This window comes from Hordeum vulgare, chromosome 2H (genome assembly GCF_904849725.1).
Source record: "Hordeum vulgare subsp. vulgare chromosome 2H, MorexV3_pseudomolecules_assembly, whole genome shotgun sequence".
NCBI classification, from domain to species: domain Eukaryota; kingdom Viridiplantae; phylum Streptophyta; class Magnoliopsida; order Poales; family Poaceae; genus Hordeum; species Hordeum vulgare.
The window spans coordinates 615,251,315-615,269,531 of record NC_058519.1 but is presented as its reverse complement, the minus strand read 5'-3'; the positions used below and the strand labels follow the sequence as shown (position 1 = coordinate 615,269,531).

The 18,217-nt window shown below is 45.3% G+C and overlaps 1 long non-coding RNA gene across 1 annotated transcript in view; it reads right to left on the bottom strand.

The window, feature by feature from the left end:
* LOC123427853 overlaps positions 1-17,658 on the bottom strand; it is a 43,030-nt gene extending 25,372 nt beyond the window's left edge. Inside the window, exons 1-2 of the long non-coding RNA XR_006622440.1 lie at positions 17,554-17,658; positions 16,425-16,557 (exon numbers count right to left, since the gene is read on the bottom strand). This is a non-coding gene — a long non-coding RNA (uncharacterized LOC123427853). The remainder of the gene's footprint in view (positions 1-16,424; positions 16,558-17,553) is intronic.
* Between the last annotated feature and the right edge of the window lie 559 nt (positions 17,659-18,217).

Genomic DNA, 18,217 nt, shown 5'->3' with positions numbered 1-18,217 from the left:
TCGATACCGGTTCTGTTGCTCATATTTGCAACTCGAAACAGGAACTGCGGAATAAACGAAGGCTGGCGAAAGATGAAGTGACGATGCGCGTAGGAAATGGTTCCAAGGTTGATGCAATCGCCGTCGGCACAGTTTCACTTCAATTACCATCAGGATTAGTTATGAACTTAAATCATTGTTATTTAGTGCCTGCGTTGAGCATGAACATTATATCTGGATCTTGTTTATTGCGAGACGGTTACTCTTTTAAGTCAGAGAATAATGGTTGTTCTATTTCTATGAGTAACATCTTTTATGGTCATGCATCCAATGTGAGAGGATTGTTCATATTGAATCTTGATAGCGATACACACATACATAACATTGAGACCAAAAGAGTTAGAGTTAACAATGATAGCGCCATATTTTTGTGGCACTGCCGCTTAGGTCATATTGGTGTAAAGCGCATGAAGAAACTCCATGCTGATGGACTTTTGGAGTCACTTGACTTTGATTCACTTGACACGTGCGAACCATGCCTCATGGGCAAGATGACTAAGACTCCGTTCTCCGGAATAATGGAGCGTGCAAGTGACTTGTTGGAAATCATACATACCGATGTGTGTGGTCCGATGAGCGTGGAGGCACACGGCGGATATCGTTATTTTCTCACCTTCACTTACAATTTGAGTAGATATGGTTATGTCTACTTGATGAAGCACAAGTCTGAAACATTTGAAAAGTTCAAGCAATTTCAGAGTGAAGTTGAAAATCATCGTAACAAGAAGATCAAGTTCCTACGGTCTGATTGTGGGGGTGAATATCTGAGTTACGAGTTTGGTGCTCACTTAAGACAATGTGGAATTGTTTCACAGTTGACACCGCCTGGAACACCACAGCGTAATGGTGTGCCTGAACGTCGTAATCGTACTTTATTAGAGATGGTGCGATCTATGATGTCTCTTACCGATTTGCCGTTATCGTTTTGCGGTTATGCATCAGAAACAGCTGCATTCACTTTAAATAGGGCACCATCAAAATCCGTTGAGACGACACCATACGAACTGTGGTATGGCAAAACGCCAAACTTGTCGGTTCTTAAAGTTTGGGGATGTGATGCTTATGTCAAAAAGCATCAGCCTGAAAAGCTGGAACCCAAAGCGGAAAGGTGCGTCTTCATAGGTTACCCAAAAGAGACAGTTGGGTACACCTTCTATCTCAAATCCGAGGGCAAAGTGTTTGTTGCTAAAAACGGAGCTTTTCTCGAGAAGGAGTTTCTCTCGAGAGAATTGACTGGGAGGAAGATAGAACTTGACGAGGTTGTCGAACCTCTCATCCCTCTGGATGGTGGCGCAGGGCAAGGGGAAACATCTGTCGTTGCGACGCCGGTTGAGGAGGAAGTTAATGATGATGATCATGAAACTCCGGTTCAAGTTTCTGTCGAACCACGCAGGTCGACGAGACCACGTGTTGCTCCAGAGTGGTACGGTAATCCCGTCTTATCAATCATGTTGTTGGACAACAATGAACCTGCAAATTATGAAGAAGCAATGCTGGGCCCAGATTCCAACAAATGGCTAGAAGCCATGAAGTCCGAGATAGGATCCATGTATGAGAACAAAGTGTGGACTTTGGAGGTACTACCTGAGGGCCGCAAGGCTATTCAGACCAAATGGATGTTTAAGAGGAAGACGGACGCTGACGGCAATGTGACCGTTTATAAAGCTCGGCTTGTGGCAAAGGGTTTTTCACAAGTTCAAGGAGTTGACTACGATGAGACATTCTCACCCGTAGCAATGCTTAAGTCCGTCAGAATCATGTTAGCAATAGCTGCATTTTTCGATTATGAAATCTGGCAGATGGTGTCAAAACGGCGTTCCCTAACGGTTTCCTTAAGGAAGAATTGTATATGATGCAACCCGAAGGTTTTGTCGATCCTAAGAATGCTAACAAGGTGTGCAAGCTCCAGCGATCCATTTATGGATTGGTGCAAGCATCTCGGAGTTGGAACAAACGCTTTGATGAGGTGATCAAAGCATTTGGGTTTATACAAGTGGTTGGAGAATCTTGTATTTACAAGAAAGTGAGTGGGAGCTCTGTGGCGTTTCTAATATTATATGTGGATGACATATTGCTGACTGGAAACAACGTAGAGTTTTTGGAGAGCATAAAGGATTACTTGAATAAAAGTTTCTCTATGAAGGACCTAGGAGAAGCTGCTTACATTCTAGGCATTAAGATCTATAGGGATAGATCAAAACGCCTGATAGGACTTTCACAAAGCACATACCTTGATAAAGTTTTGAAGATGTTCAAAATGGAACAGTCCAAGAAGGGGTTCTTGCCAGTTTTACAAGGTACAAGATTGAGTAAGACTCAGTGCCCAGCAACTGATGAAGATAGAGAGCATATGCGCTCCGTCCCCTATGCTTCAGTCATAGGCTCTATCATGTATGCAATGCTGTGTACTAGACCGGACGTTAGCCTGGCCATAAGTATGGCAGGTAGGTTCCAGAGTAATCCAGGAGTGGATCACTGGACATCGGTCAAGAATATCCTGAAGTACCTGAAAAGGACTAAGGAGATGTTTCTCGTGTATGGAGGTGACGAAGAGCTCGCCGTAAAAGGTTACGTCGATGCAAGCTTTGACACAGATCCGGACGACTCTAAGTCGCAAACCGGATACGTATTTATTCTTAATGGGGGTGCGGTAAGCTGGTGCAGTTCCAAGCAAAGCGTCGTAGCAGATTCTACATGTGAAGCGGAGTACATGGCTGCCTCAGAGGCGGCTAAGGAGGGTGTCTGGATGAAGCAGTTCATGACGGATCTTGGAGTGGTGCCAAGCGCACTGAATCCAATAACCTTGTTCTGTGACAACACGGATGCCATTGCCTTAGCAAAGGAACCACGGTTTCACAAGAAGTACAGACACATCAAACGACGCGTCAACCTCATCCGCGACTACGTCGAAGGGGAGGACGTAAATATATGCAAAGTGCACACGGATCTGAATGTAGCAGACCCGCTGACTAAACCTCTTCCACGGCCAAAGCATGATCAACACCAGAACTGTATGGGTGTTAGATTTATTACAATGTAATTCGCATGATGATGTGAGGGCTAGATTATTGACTCTAGTGCAAGTGGGAGACTGTTGGAATTATGCCCTAGAGGCAATAATAAATATAGTTATTATTATAATTCCTGTATCAAGATAATCGTTTATTATCCATGCTATAATTGTATTGAATGAAGACTCATTTACATGTGTGGATACATAGACAAAACACTGTCCCTATCAAGCCTCTAGTTGGCTAGCCAGTTGATCAAAGATAGTCAGGGTCTTCTGATTATGAACAAGGTGTTGTTGCTTGATAACTGGATCACGTCATTAGGAGAATCACGTGATGGACTAGACCCAAACTAATAGACGTAGCATGTTGATCGTGTCATTTTGTTGCTACTGTTCTCTGCGTGTCAAGTATTTGTTCCTATGACCATGAGATCATATAACTCACTAACACCGGAGTAATACTTTGTGTGTATCAAACGTCGCAACGTAACTGGGTGACTATAAAGATGCTCTACAGGTATCTCCAAAGGTGTTCGTTGAGTTAGTATGGATCAAGACTGGGATTTGTCACTCCGTGTGACGGAGAGGTATCTCGGGGCCCACTCGGTAATACAACATCACACACAAGCCTTGCAAGCAATGTGACTTAGTGTAAGTTGCGGGATCTTGTATTACGGAACGAGTAAAGAGACTTGCTGGTAAACGAGATTGAAATAGGTATGCGGATACTGACGATCGAATCTCGGGCAAGTAACATATCGAAGGACAAAGGGAATGACATACGGGATTATATGAATCCTTGGCACTGAGGTTCAAACGATAAGATCTTCGTAGAATATGTAGGATCCAATACGGGCATCCAGGTTCCGCTATTGGATATTGACTGAGGAGTCTCTCGGGTCATGTCTACATAGTTCTCAAACCCGCAGGGTCTGCACACTTAAGGTTTGATGTTGTTTTATGCGTATTTGAGTTATATGGTTGGTTACCAAATGTAGTTCGGAGTCCCGGATGAGATCACGGACGTCACGAGGGTTTCCGGAATGGACCGGAAACGAAGATTGATATATAGGATGACCTCATTTGATTACCGGAAGGTTTTTGGAGTTACCGGGAATGTACCGGGCATGACGAATGGGTTACGGGAGTTTACCGGGGGGGCAACCCACCCCGGGGAAGCCCATAGGCCTTGGGGGCGGGACACCAGCCCTTAGTGGGCTGGTGGGACAGCCCAAGAAGGCCCTATGCACCATAGAAAGAAAATCAAAGAGAAAAGAAAAAAAAAGGAGGAGGTGGGAAAAGGAAGAAGGACTCCACCCACCAAACCAAGTTGGACACGGTTTGGGGGGGGGAGACCTTCCCCCCTTGGCTCGGCCGACCCCCTTGGGGCTCCTTGAGCCCCAAGGCAAGGCTCCCCCTGTTTCCCCTATATATACGGAGGTTTTAGGGCTGATTTGAGACGACTTTTCCACGGCAGCCCGACCACATACCTCCACGGTTTTTCCTCTAGATCGCGTTTCTGCGGAGCTCGGGCAGAGCCTTGCTGAGACAAGATCATCACCAACCTCCGGAGCGCCGTCACGCTGCCGGAGAACTCTTCTACCTCTCCGTCTCTCTTGCTGGATCAAGAAGGCCGAGATCATCGTCGAGTTGTACTTGTGCTGAACGCGGAGGTGCCGTCCGTTCGGCACTAGATCGTGGGACTGATCGCGGGACGGTTCGCGGGGCGGATCGAGGGACGTGAGAACGTTCCACTACATCAACCGCGTTCACTAACGCTTCTGCTGTACGGTCTACAAGGGTACGTAGATCACACATCCCCTCTCGTGGATGGACATCACCATGATAGGTCTTCGTGCGCGTAGGAAAATTTTTGTTTCCCATGCGACGTTCCCCAATAGTGGCATCATGAGCTAGGTTCATGCGTAGATGTCTTCTCGAGTAGAACACAAAAGTTTTTGTGGGCGGTGATGTGCGTTTTGCTGCCCTCCTTAGTCTTTTCTTGATTCCGCGGTATTGTTGGATTGAAGCGGCTTGGACCGACATTACTCGTACGCTTACGAGAGACTGGTTTCATCGCTACGAGTAACCCCGTTGCTCAAAGATGACTGGCAAGTGTCAGTTTCTCCAACTTTAGTTGAATCGGATTTGACCGAGGAGGTACTTGGATGAGGTTAAATAGCAACTCATATATCTCCGTTGTGGTGTTTGCATAAGTAAGATAAGATCCTACTAGATACCCATGGTCACCACGTAAAACATGCAACAACAAAATTAGAGGACGTCTAACTTGTTTTTGCAGGGTATGCTTGTGATGTGATATGGCCAACGATGTGATGTGATATATTGGATGTATGAGATGATCATGTTGTATTAGATAATATCGACTTGCACGTCGATGGTACGGCAACCGGCAGGAGCCATAGGGTTGTCTTTATACTAACGTTTGTGCTTGCAGATGCGTTTACTATTTTGCTAGGATGTAGCTTTAGTAGTAATAGCATAAGTAGCACGACAACCCCGATGGCGACACGTTGATGGAGATCATGGTGCGGCGCCAGTGACAAGAAGATCGTGCCGGTGCTTTGGTGATGGAGATCAAGGAGCACATGATGATGGCCATATCATGTCACTTATGAATTGCATGTGATGTTAATCCTTTTATGCACCTTATTTTGCTTAGAACGACGGTAGCATTATGAGGTGATCTCTCACTAAAATTTCAAGATGAAATTGTGTTCTCCCCGACTGTGCACCGTTGCTACAGTTCGTCGTTTCGAGACACCACGTGATGATCGGGTGTGATAGACTCAACGTTCACATACAACGGGTGCAAAACAGTTGCGCACGCGGAACACTCGGGTTAAGCTTGACAAGCCTAGCATGTGCAGACATGGCCTCGAAACACATGAGACCGAAAGGTCGATCATGAATCATATAGATGATATGATTAGCATAGGGATGCTTACCACTGAAACTATGCTCAACTCACATGATGATCGGACTTGAGCTAGTGTAAGTGGATCATGAACCACTCAAATGACTAGAGAGATGTACTTTTTGAGTGGGAGTTTAGCGAATAATTTGATTAAGTTAAACTCTAATTATCTTGAACATAGTCTAAGTCCACTTTGAATATATTAGTGTTGTAGATCATGGCTCACGCGACAGTCACCCTGAATTTTAATACGTTCCTAGAGAAAGCTAAGTTGAAAGATGATGGAAGCACCTTGGTAGACTGGGCTCGTAATCTTAAGCTAATCTTACAAGCTGGGAAGAAGGATTATGTCCTTAATGCTGCGCTAGGAGATGAACCACCCGCTACGGCTGATCAGGATGTTAAGAACGCTTGGTTAGCACGTAAGGAGGACTACTCAGTAGTTCAATGTGCAGTCTTGTATGGCTTTGAACCGGGACTTCAACGTCGCTTTGAGCGTCATGGAGCATTTGAGATGTTCCAGGAGTTGAAGTTTATCTTTCAGAAGAATGCCCGGATCGAGAGGTATGAGACCTCCGATAAATTCTATGCTTCCAAGATGGAGGAGAACTCGTCTGTCAGTGAACATGTGCTCAAAATGTCTGGGTCCTCAAACCGTCTAGCTGAGCTGGGGATTGAGCTCCCGCAAGAGGCTATCACTGACAGAATCCTTCAATCACTGCCGCCAAGCTATAAAGGCTTTGTGTTGAACTACAACATGCAAGGGATGAACAAGTCTCCCGGCGAGTTGTTTGCGATGTTGAAAGTCGCAGAGTCTGAACTCCGTAAAGAGAATCAAGTGTTGATGGTGAATAAGACCACTAGTTTCAAGAGAAACGGCAAAGGCAAGAAGGGTAATTCAAAGAAGAGCGGCAAGCCTTTTGCCAATCCGACGTTGAAACCCAAAGCTGGACCTAAGCCTGAAACAGAGTGTTACTATTGCAAGGGTATGGGTCACTGGAAGCGCAATTGCCCCAAGTATCTGGCAGATAAGAAGGCGGCCAAAGAAAAACCAGGTATATTTGATATACATGTTATTGATGTGTACTTAACCGGCTCTCGTAGTAGTGCCTGGGTATTCGATACCGGTTCTGTTGCTCATATTTGCAACTCGAAACAGGAACTGCCGAATAGACGAAGGCTGGCGAAAGATGAAGTGACGATGCGCATAGGAAATGGTTCCAAGGTTGATGCAATCGCCGTCGGCACAGTTTCACTTCAGTTACCATCAGGATTAGTTATGAACTTGAATTATTGTTATTTAGTGCCTGCGTTGAGCATGAACATTATATCTGGATCTTGTTTATTGCGAGACGGTTACTCCTTTAAGTCAGAGAATAATGGTTGTTCTATTTCTATGAGTAACATCTTTTATGGTCATGCACCCAATGTGAGAGGATTGTTCATATTGAATCTTGATAGCGATACACACATACATAACATTGAGACCAAAAGAGTTAGAGTTAACAATGATAGCGCCATATTTTTGTGGCACTGCCGCTTAGGTCATATTGGTGTAAAGCGCATGAAGAAACTCCATGCCGATGGACTTTTGGAGTCACTTGACTTTGATTCACTTGACACGTGCGAACCATGCCTCATGGGCAAGATGACTAAAACTCCGTTCTCCGGAACAATGGAGCGTGCAAGTGACTTGTTGGAAATCATACATACCGATGTGTGTGGTCCGATGAGCGTAGAGGCGCGCGGCGGATATCGTTATTTTCTCACCTTCACTGACGATTTGAGTAGATATGGTTATGTCTACTTAATGAAGCACAAGTCTGAAACATTTGAAAAGTTCAAGCAATTTTAGAGTGAAGTTGAAAATCATCGTAACAAGAAGATCAAGTTCCTACGGTCTAATCGTGGGGGTGAATATCTGAGTTTCGAGTTTGGTGCTCACTTAAGACAATGTGGAATTGTTTCACAGTTGACACCGCCTGGAACACCACAGCGTAATGGTGTGTCCGAACGTCGTAATCGTACTTTATTAGAAATGGTGCGATCTATGATGTCTCTTACCGATTTGTCGTTATCATTTTGGGGTTATCCATTAGAAACAGCTGCATTCACTTTAAATAGGGCACCATCAAAATCCGTTGAGACGACACCATACGAACTGTGGTATGGCAAAAGGCCAAAGTTGTCATTTCTTAAAGTTTGGGGATGTGATGCTTATGTCAAAAAGCTTCAGCCTGAAAAGCTGGAACCCAAAGCGGAAAAATGCATCTTCGTAGGTTACCCAAAAGAGACAGTTGGGAACACCTTCTATCTCAAATCCGAGGGCAAAGTGTTTGTTGCTAAAAACGGAGCTTTTCTCGAGAAGAAGTTTCTCTCGAGAGAATTGAGTGGGAGGAAGATAGAACTTGACAAGGTTGTCGAACCTCTCATCCCTCTAGATGGTGGCGCAGGGCAAGGGGAAACCTCTGTCGTTGCGACGCCGGTTGAGGAGGAAGTTAATGATGATGATCATGAAACTCCGGTTCAAGTTTCTGTCGAACCACGCAGGTTGACGAGACCACGTGCTGCTCCAGAGTTGTACGGTAATCCCGTCTTATCAATCATGTTGTTGGACAACAATAAACCTGCAAATTATGAAGAAGCAATGGTGGGCCCATATTCCAACAAATGGCTAGAAGCCATGAAGTCCGAGATAGGATCCATGTATGAGAACAAAGTGTGGACTTTGGAAGTACTGCCTGAGGGCCGCAGGGCTATTCAGAACAAATGGATCTTTAAGAGGAAGACGGACGCTGACGGCAATGTGACCGTTTATAAAGCTCGACTTGTGGCAAAGGGTTTTTCACAAGTTCAAGGAGTTGACTACGATGAGACATTCTCACCCGTAGCGATGCTTAAGTCCGTCAGAATCACGTTAGCAATAGCTGAATTTTTCGATTATGAAATCTGGCAGATGAATGTCAAAACGGCGTTCCTTAACGGTTTCCTTAAGAAAGAATTGTATATGATGCAACCCAAAGGTTTTATCGATCCTAAGAATGCTAACAAGGTGTGCAAGCTCCAGCGATCCATTTATGGACTGGTTCAAGCATCTCGGAGTTGGAACAAACGCTTTGATGAGGTGATCAAAGCATTTGGGTTTATACAAGTGGTTGGAGAATCTTGTATTTACAAGAAAGTGAGTGAGAGCTCTGTGGCGTTTCTAATATTATATGTGGATGACATATTGTTGATTGGAAACAACGTAGAGTTTTTGGAGAGCATAAAGAATTACTTGAATAAAAGTTTCTCTATGAAGGACCGAGGAGAACCAGCTTACATTCTAGGCGTTAAGATCTATAGGGATAGATCAAAACGCCTGATAGGACTTTCACAAAGCACATACCTTGATAAAGTTTTGAAGAGGTTCAAAATGGAACAGTCCAAGAAGGGGTTCTTGCCAGTTTTACAAGGTACGAGATTGAGTAAGACTCACTGCCCAGCAACTGATGAGGATAGAGAGCATATGCGCTCCGTCCCCTATGCTGCAGCCATAGGTTCTATCATGTATGCAATGCTGTTCACTAGACCGAACGTTAGCCTGGCCATAAGTATGGCAGGTAGGTTCCAGAGTAATCTAGGAGTGGAGCACTGGACAGCGGTCAAGAATATCCTGAAGTACCTGAAAAGGACTAAGAAGATGTTTCTCGTGTATGGAGGTGACGAAGAGCTCGCCGTAAAAGGTTACGTCGATGCAAGCTTTGACACAGATCCGGACGACTCTAAGTCGCAAACCGGATACGTATTTATTCTTAATGGGGGTGCGGTAAGCTGGTGCAGTTCCAAGCAAAGCGTCGTAGCAGATTCTACATGTGAAGCGGAGTACATGGCTGCCTCAGAGGCGGCTAAGGAGGGTGTCTGGATGAAGCAGTTCATGACGGATCTTGGAGTGGTGCCAAGCGCACTGAATCCAATAACCTTGTTCTGTGACAACACGGATGCCATTGCCTTAGCAAAGGAACCACGGTTTCACAAGAAGTACAGACACATCAAACGACGCGTCAACCTCATCCGCGACTACGTCGAAGGGGAGGACGTAAATATATGCAAAGTGCACACGGATCTGAATGTAGCAGACCCGCTGACTAAACCTCTTCCACGGCCAAAGCATGATCAACACCAGAACTGTATGGGTGTTAGATTTATTACAATGTAATTCGCATGATGATGTGAGGGCTAGATTATTGACTCTAGTGCAAGTGGGAGACTGTTGGAATTATGCCCTAGAGGCAATAATAAATATAGTTATTATTATAATTCCTGTATCAAGATAATCGTTTATTATCCATGCTATAATTGTATTGAATGAAGACTCATTTACATGTGTGGATACATAGACAAAACACTGTCCCTATCAAGCCTCTAGTTGGCTAGCCAGTTGATCAAAGATAGTCAGGGTCTTCTGATTATGAACAAGGTGTTGTTGCTTGATAACTGGATCACGTCATTAGGAGAATCACGTGATGGACTAGACCCAAACTAATAGACGTAGCATGTTGATCGTGTCATTTTGTTGCTACTGTTCTCTGCGTGTCAAGTATTTGTTCCTATGACCATGAGATCATATAACTCACTAACACCGGAGTAATACTTTGTGTGTATCAAACGTCGCAACGTAACTGGGTGACTATAAAGATGCTCTACAGGTATCTCCAAAGGTGTTCGTTGAGTTAGTATGGATCAAGACTGGGATTTGTCACTCCGTGTGACGGAGAGGTATCTCGGGGCCCACTCGGTAATACAACATCACACACAAGCCTTGCAAGCAATGTGACTTAGTGTAAGTTGCGGGATCTTGTATTACGGAACGAGTAAAGAGACTTGCTGGTAAACGAGATTGAAATAGGTATGCGGATACTGACGATCGAATCTCGGGCAAGTAACATACTGAAGGACAAAGGGAATGACATACGGGATTATATGAATCCTTGGCACTGAGGTTCAAACGATAAGATCTTCGTAGAATATGTAGGATCCAATATGGGCATCCAGGTCCCGCTATTGGATATTGACCGAGGAGTCTCTCGGGTCATGTCTACATAGTTCTCGAACCTGCAGGGTCTGCACACTTAAGGTTCGACGTTGTTTTATGCGTATTTGAGTTATATGGTTGGTTACCGAATGTTGTTCGGAGTCCCGGATGAGATCACGGACGTCACGAGGGTTTCCGGAATGGTCCGGAAACGAAGATTGATATATAGACCTCATTTTATTACCGAAAGGTTTTCGGAGTTACCGGGAATGTACCGGGAATGACGAATGGGTTTCGGGAGTTCACCGGGGGGGAAACCCACCCCGGGGAAGCCCGTAGGCCTTGGGGGTGGCAGACCAGCCCTTAGTGGGCTGGTGGGACAGCCCAAGAAGGCCCTATGCGCCATAGGAAGAAAATCAAAGAGAAAAAAAAGGAGGAGGTGGGAAAGGGAAGAAGGACTCCACCCACCAAACCAAGTTGGACTCGGTTTGGGGGGGAGACCTTCCCCCCTTGGCTCGGCCGACCCCCTTGGGGCTCCTTGAGCCCCAAGGCAAGGCCCCCCTCTTCCCCCTATATATACGGAGGTTTTAGGGCTGATTTGAGACGACTTTTCCACGGCAGCCCGACCACATACCTCCACGGTTTTTCCTCTAGATGCGTTTCTGCGGAGCTCGGGCGGAGCCCTGCTGAGACAAGATCATCACCAACCTCCGGAGCGCCGTCACGCTGCCGGAGAACTCTTCTACCTCTCCGTCTCTCTTGCTGGATCAAGAAGGCCGAGATCATCGTCGAGTTGTACGTGTGTTGAACGCGGAGGTGCCGTCCGTTCGGCACTAGATCGTGGGACTGATCGCGGGACGGTTCGCGGGGCGGATCGAGGGACGTGACGACATTCCACTACATCAACCGCGTTCACTAACGCTTCTGCTGTACGGTCTACAAGGGTACGTAGATCACACATCCCCTCTCGTAGATGGACATCACCATGATAGGTCTTCGTGCGCGTAGGAAATTTTTTGTTTCCCATGCGACGTTCCCCAATAGTAACAGGTTATGCTGCTCCTTTGGTCACTGTGCAGATAAATCAGCAAAACAAAAGAGGGCCGAGGGGGGATCGAACCCGCACCCTCTCAGCAGGCACAACCACCCGCTACCACTGCACGACGAATCGACGTCTGAACTTCTATATGCTGCAAAACAGAAGAGGACACCCTCTGCTCATCTGCTACCGGCGACTGGCCGGAACAGGGGAGGTGTCTCGTCGGTGCTGCGAGCCAAATTCAACTCCGGCTCGTGGAGGGGAGGAAGCCCACACCTACATGAACCCATTCCTAAACCTATCTACTCCCGAAGGGCGCTACACCGGCGTGTCGACGGTGACCAGCGGCTCCGGCGACAGAGGCACGCGCGCAACGAACCTACGGCTACGGTGCACGGATCAACACAGGAAGGAGGGTGGAGGAGCACTGGCTTACGTACGGGACGATGAAGGAGCGGCCGAAGAGGAAGTAGCAGGAAGAAGGACGCGCAGCGGCGGAGCTCGTCGGAGAAGGAGGGACTCCGGGAGGAAGATGATGCAGGGTCGGGGACGATGATCTAGCGACGGGAACGAGCCCGTGGAGAGGCCCACGAGCTCCTGGACCTCTCGACGTGGAGGAGGAGGTACCACAGCGACGACGGTGATCTCCTTCACCCGTCGGCCATGGCGGATCCGACTGCTTACCTTACCGCGACGGTGCAGGGAGGAGGGAGGTGAGATCTGGGTGGAGCGGCGGCGGAAGGGGAAACCCTAGCCGAGGCACGGACTCCAAGGGCTTTTATAGGGCGAGAGGGGAAGCGAGGGACGCGCGGTGGCCAGCGTGCGTGCTCTCTCCGGTGAAATAGAGGAGAAAAGAAGAGAGGCTGACCGCAGGGCCCCACTGCCTCGCTGGAAAGCGGGAGGACGACGACGACGTGCGCGACGGGCTGCGAAGGAGGGTGGAGGAGTGGGCCGCTAGGTGGGAGGAAGCCCACTAGCGCGCCAGATAGGAAATAAGTCCCCCTGCCCATTTCCTATTTAGATTAAAACAGAGAAAGGAAAAAAAGGCATAGGACAAAATAACAAAGATAAAATAAAAGGGCAAAATGCCCTGGACCCGAAAATGTGCTAGCTATTTAACAAAAATACTTCCAGCATTTATGGGGCTTCTTTCATAAATCCAAAACAGCATATATTTTATCTGTTTTGTGATATGTATTCACCCCCAAGACCAAGAATAAAATTCCAACCCATCACATAAACATCTCCACAAAAACCTTTAGGCTCAAGACATTTTTAAGTTGCTGTTGGGAAGAAGGAATTTGAACATGAGATAAAAGGAGGGAAAAAGGCTTTGAAAATGCAATGAGCTTTAAAACCCAAACCACCACTTCTACACACCAACACCAACATCACAAGATCACATCCAACATCATGACCACAATACCTCATGAAAAACATGGTGCACAACACAAGCAAAAGGGCATGCAATGATATGCTATGCATGCATGCATGAGAAGGAGATAGTAAGGAATCCACATGAAATCATGGCACCAACTTAACATAACAATCTCTGACAAGGTGGTCCCACATGAAGTAGGTCCAAAAAGGGTAGGTTTTACACTTGGGGCATTACAATACTATATAGAGAGTTTCCAGAACATTATACTTGGCAAAGTCAAGGGAAGTTTTGGAAACAGAGGAAGCGAGTCACTGTATTCCAGGTCGGCAGGATAGTATCGGCACACCCGGCTGAAGGAGAATGATACTATCTTCGAGTCCTCCTAAACCACGTGACAGGGGCCACAAGCTTCGAAAACCTACGAACAGTAAATGGACAAGTAATGCCAACCTTTCGAGAAGCAGCAGAAAAAAGAGGTCTCATTGAGGCAGATAGCACATTGGATGACTGCATGAAAGAAGCAGAATTGTTTCAAATGCCATCATCGCTACGAAGACTATTCGCAACAATCTTGGTTTTTTGCGAGCCCAGCGACGTACGTAGCCTCTGGAACAAACACCTTGAGGCAATGTCAGAGGACTATAGTAGAAATTGCAAATGCAAACACACCGTCGAACAAATGGTTTTGAAAAACATCAGAGACATGTTGCACTCAATGGGAAAAGACATAGAATCGTATCCTCTTCCGGAGATAGACCAACAGCACGAGACGACAGATGACATATCAAGGGAGATCATGGAGGAGACCTCCATCGAGGTGGACCATGAGGACACATCTTTGCATAAGAACCTAAACAACGAGCAGAGGGAGGCCTACGACGAAATCCTAGCAGCAATTGACCACCAAAGAAGAGGAATATTCTTTGTTGATGGACCTGGAGGCACGGGAAAACATTTCTTTATAGGGCGCTCTTGGCCACAATACGCGGTCAAGGCAATATTGCTGTGGCGACAGCCACTTCCGGCGTTGCTGCTTCAATAATGCCCGGAGGGAGGACCGCACACTCAAGGTTCAAGATTCCACTCAAAAAAGACGATGGGGATATTTGTGGATTCACAAAACAGAGTGGGACAGCCAAGCTACTCAAAGCAGCATCGCTAATAATCTGGGATGAAGCATGTATGACCAAGAGGCAAACGGTGGAGGCCCTGGACAAAAGCATGCGGGACATAATGGACAGACCAGAACTTCCGTTCGGTGGAAAAACAATCATATTTGGAGGGGATTTTAGGCAAGTGTTGCCTGTTGTGCGAAAGGGAACAAGAGCACAAATAGTAGATGCATCACTACGAAGGTCCCAGCTTTGGAATTCAATGCGTCAATTGAAGCTTGTGCGCAACATGAGGGCTCAAAACGACAAGTGGTTCGCAGAATACTTACTACGCATTGGAAATGGAACCGAGGAGACAAATGAAGATGGTGAAATACTACTGCCTACAAGTATATGTGTTCCAAAAAAGACGGATGACAATAGCTTGGATAGGCTCATCGACAGTGTCTACCAAACGGACAATGCTTCCCTAAAAGATCCAAAGTACATCACGTCAAGAGCAATTTTATCCACAAGGAACGATTCCGTAGACAGAATCAACCTAAAAATGATTGATCGCTTCCAGGGGGAGGAAATGGTATACCACAACTTCGATTCAGTAGAAGACGACCCACATAACTACTATCCACCAGAGTTCCTAAACACTCTCACCCCAAATGGACTGCCTCCACATATGTTGAAGCTCAAAAAAAATTGTCCAATCATACTACTCAAGAACATCGACCCTGCTAATGGACTATGCAACGGGACAAGGTTGGTCGTACGCAGCTTTCAAAAAAAATACAATTGACGCAGAGATTGTGGTGGGACAGCACTCTGGAATGCGAGTTTTCCTGCCTCGAATACCATTATGCCCCTCTGACGATGACATGTTCCCGTTCAGTTTCAAGAGGAAACATTTTCCGGTCAGGATAAGTTTTGCAATGACAATAAACAAATCACAAGGTCAGACAATACCGAATGTCGGCGTCTACCTTCCTGAACCGGTTTTCTCACATGGTCAACTATATGTAGCGCTTTCTAGAGCAACAGCGACAACAAACATTAAGGTACTAGCAGGTACGCATGATGTGAACAACCAGAAGAAAAAAAACACTGGTACAGTCAACAGATGCACAAAGGTAAAGAAGGATAAGAAGACTAGTACAAGCGAGACCTATACGAAAAATATTGTCTACAAGGAAGTCCTCACCAAATAGGTAATGCTTAGGATAAACTGAAGTGTTTATATTTCACATTGCATTGCTTATCACACACACTAGCCTGACCATTTGTCCAAGGTATGAAGTTGTCGATGAAAAACATGCTGAAACAAACCTGAAAGCTAACCTTTTTCATAGGACCTATTTTCTGCGACGGCAACCTCCAGATCTGACAATGGGCATCAAGGAATTCATTAGAGAGGTGTCAGAGAGAAGATGAAGAGGATGATGTGATGTGCGTGGAGATGGCAGCTTGATGAGGCTGGGTGATGGAGGTGTTAAGGACAGCGGCGACATGCCGAAGGAATCGGGAAAAGTTGATAGATGAGATATACGGTCAAGGAACGATAGCTATGTGTCGACTCTGGACTACTCACGGGAGAAAAAAAGGACTACAATGAATAGTAGGAGTATCTTTTTTAGTTTTTTGCGTTCAGTTTTTTTCTAGGACATTATGAGCCTCTTGAAACTCTGGACCACCTGCATGTATATATATACTGTTCCTGAACTTTGTTCATAAACAGCTTAACACAATTGTAAATCTATTGAGGAGGTTCTCTGCCACTTAAGACTGGGCATATGCTTAAATGGAAGATGCTATCATCATGTGGTTACTTGAGCAAGTTGATATCAGTGCGCATCATGATATATGTTTCAAGGATAACTAGAAGTGGTCAATAGAATACCTCAGACATCCCGCTCTCTGTCCATAAAGACCCATGTTCTTTGCATATGACTGAGCACATCCAATTTGGTGTCCATCTTCAAGGAATATACGGATTGCATTGCCATCTCTCTCTAGATCACCGCTAGCAAATCCTTGGTATGCCCTGTCGAAAAATGGGAAATGGTTATTCAACTATAGAAACACAAGAGTGAGATATGTAAACCCTTAACTGTTAGCAAGGAACTAAGCTTTTATGGCTAAACAGTACCAAACGGAAGTACTGAAATGATCTGTTGGCTAAACAATTTCAGTTAACTATTTTTCAGACTAAAGCAATTTCAGTAAACAGCTTCTCTGACTAATAACAGTTTCAGCAAACTGGTTCAAACACAATCAGATTAGCAACCCAATAAGATACAACCTCAAGGATCATGGGCATGTAGCATATAGTTCATAAAAAAATTCAAGCAAGACTATCGATTCAGCTCCCCATCATCACCACACAAACACATTCAGAAACTTGCATGAACTGTATATCTACAAAATTACCGTCAGAAAAAAATATTGATATGTAGTCTGCATAAAAGATAAGGATAAGAAACTATAGAGTCTTCCCGCAAAAAAAACTATAAAGCCAACTATGTTGAGCTAGGTGCATCTCAAATACTCAATCTTATCGGACATGCATCCCATCTGCAACAAGATATATCTTTCCTTGGCGATGATGACAAAGATAAAATAGACAATATATCTTAAGGTGCATATGCAAGTTCCTAGCCTTCTGCTGCCTCAGAACCATATTAGTGGCAGATGGCAGCTGGAAGAAATCATAACCTCCCATATTCCATTCTATCTTGATTTCATTGGTTTGGCACCCATCTACGAACCGGACACCAAATCCTCACCGATTGTCATCAATTTCAAACCTCAGATGGGGCTTTCAAAGGCTGTTGCAGCAACTCTGGTAACCATGTTCGAAAGGCTATTTACTGGTCATAAGCCAACGGTTTTCCTTATTGCTAAATCACTCGACTAAACAACAAATAAGTTTGTAAATATTTTTGCAAGGAAGAGAGTACATATATTGTATAGTCAGTTAATATGTGCGGCACACAAGGATGGATTTAATCAAAAGGGGCATGCCACACCTTTGGAACCATGTCTACATTGTAGTCTCTGCTGGCGCCTAAATGCGCCGGTGGTTTATCTTCCCCCCTAAACTTCTTCCAGAGTTGTTGACAAAACATACAAACATTAAAGAGATATAACTAAAAAACTACAAGAATAAATCAATCATATCAAATACCAAAACAGACTGAGTGGCTTTTGTTCATATATAAATATTTTCAAGAAGTACCCGTCATTACAATTATAACCTGATTCTAGGTGGTTGCAATCTTAGCTTAAACCACTCGATAGAGAAATATAGTTGCTTGCCTGGTTCAAGTTGAGGGAGGTGGAATGTCCTCCATAGTAGTCATTTCTATCCATGTGCAAAACCTGCAAAAAGCAAAAGAAGACTTAGAACACATTTAGCAATATCAACGTTTTTCCACCCCTTCAGACTACAACACGTATCGAGCATCCCCGTCACTTTTAGATAAGCAGCACCTCACCAAATTAATACAGCATAAAAGAGCATGCTTCCAAATGGGTAAGCATGTCACGCCACAACAAACTCAAAATACGCCCTCCCTTTTTCCTCACTAACTGATGTACCCCAGATTTGCAAACTCATACTCGCGCCTTACAAGCATGTATCACATCTACTAGCATGAACTGGGAGACCACGGCTGGGGTCGCCGTCACTGC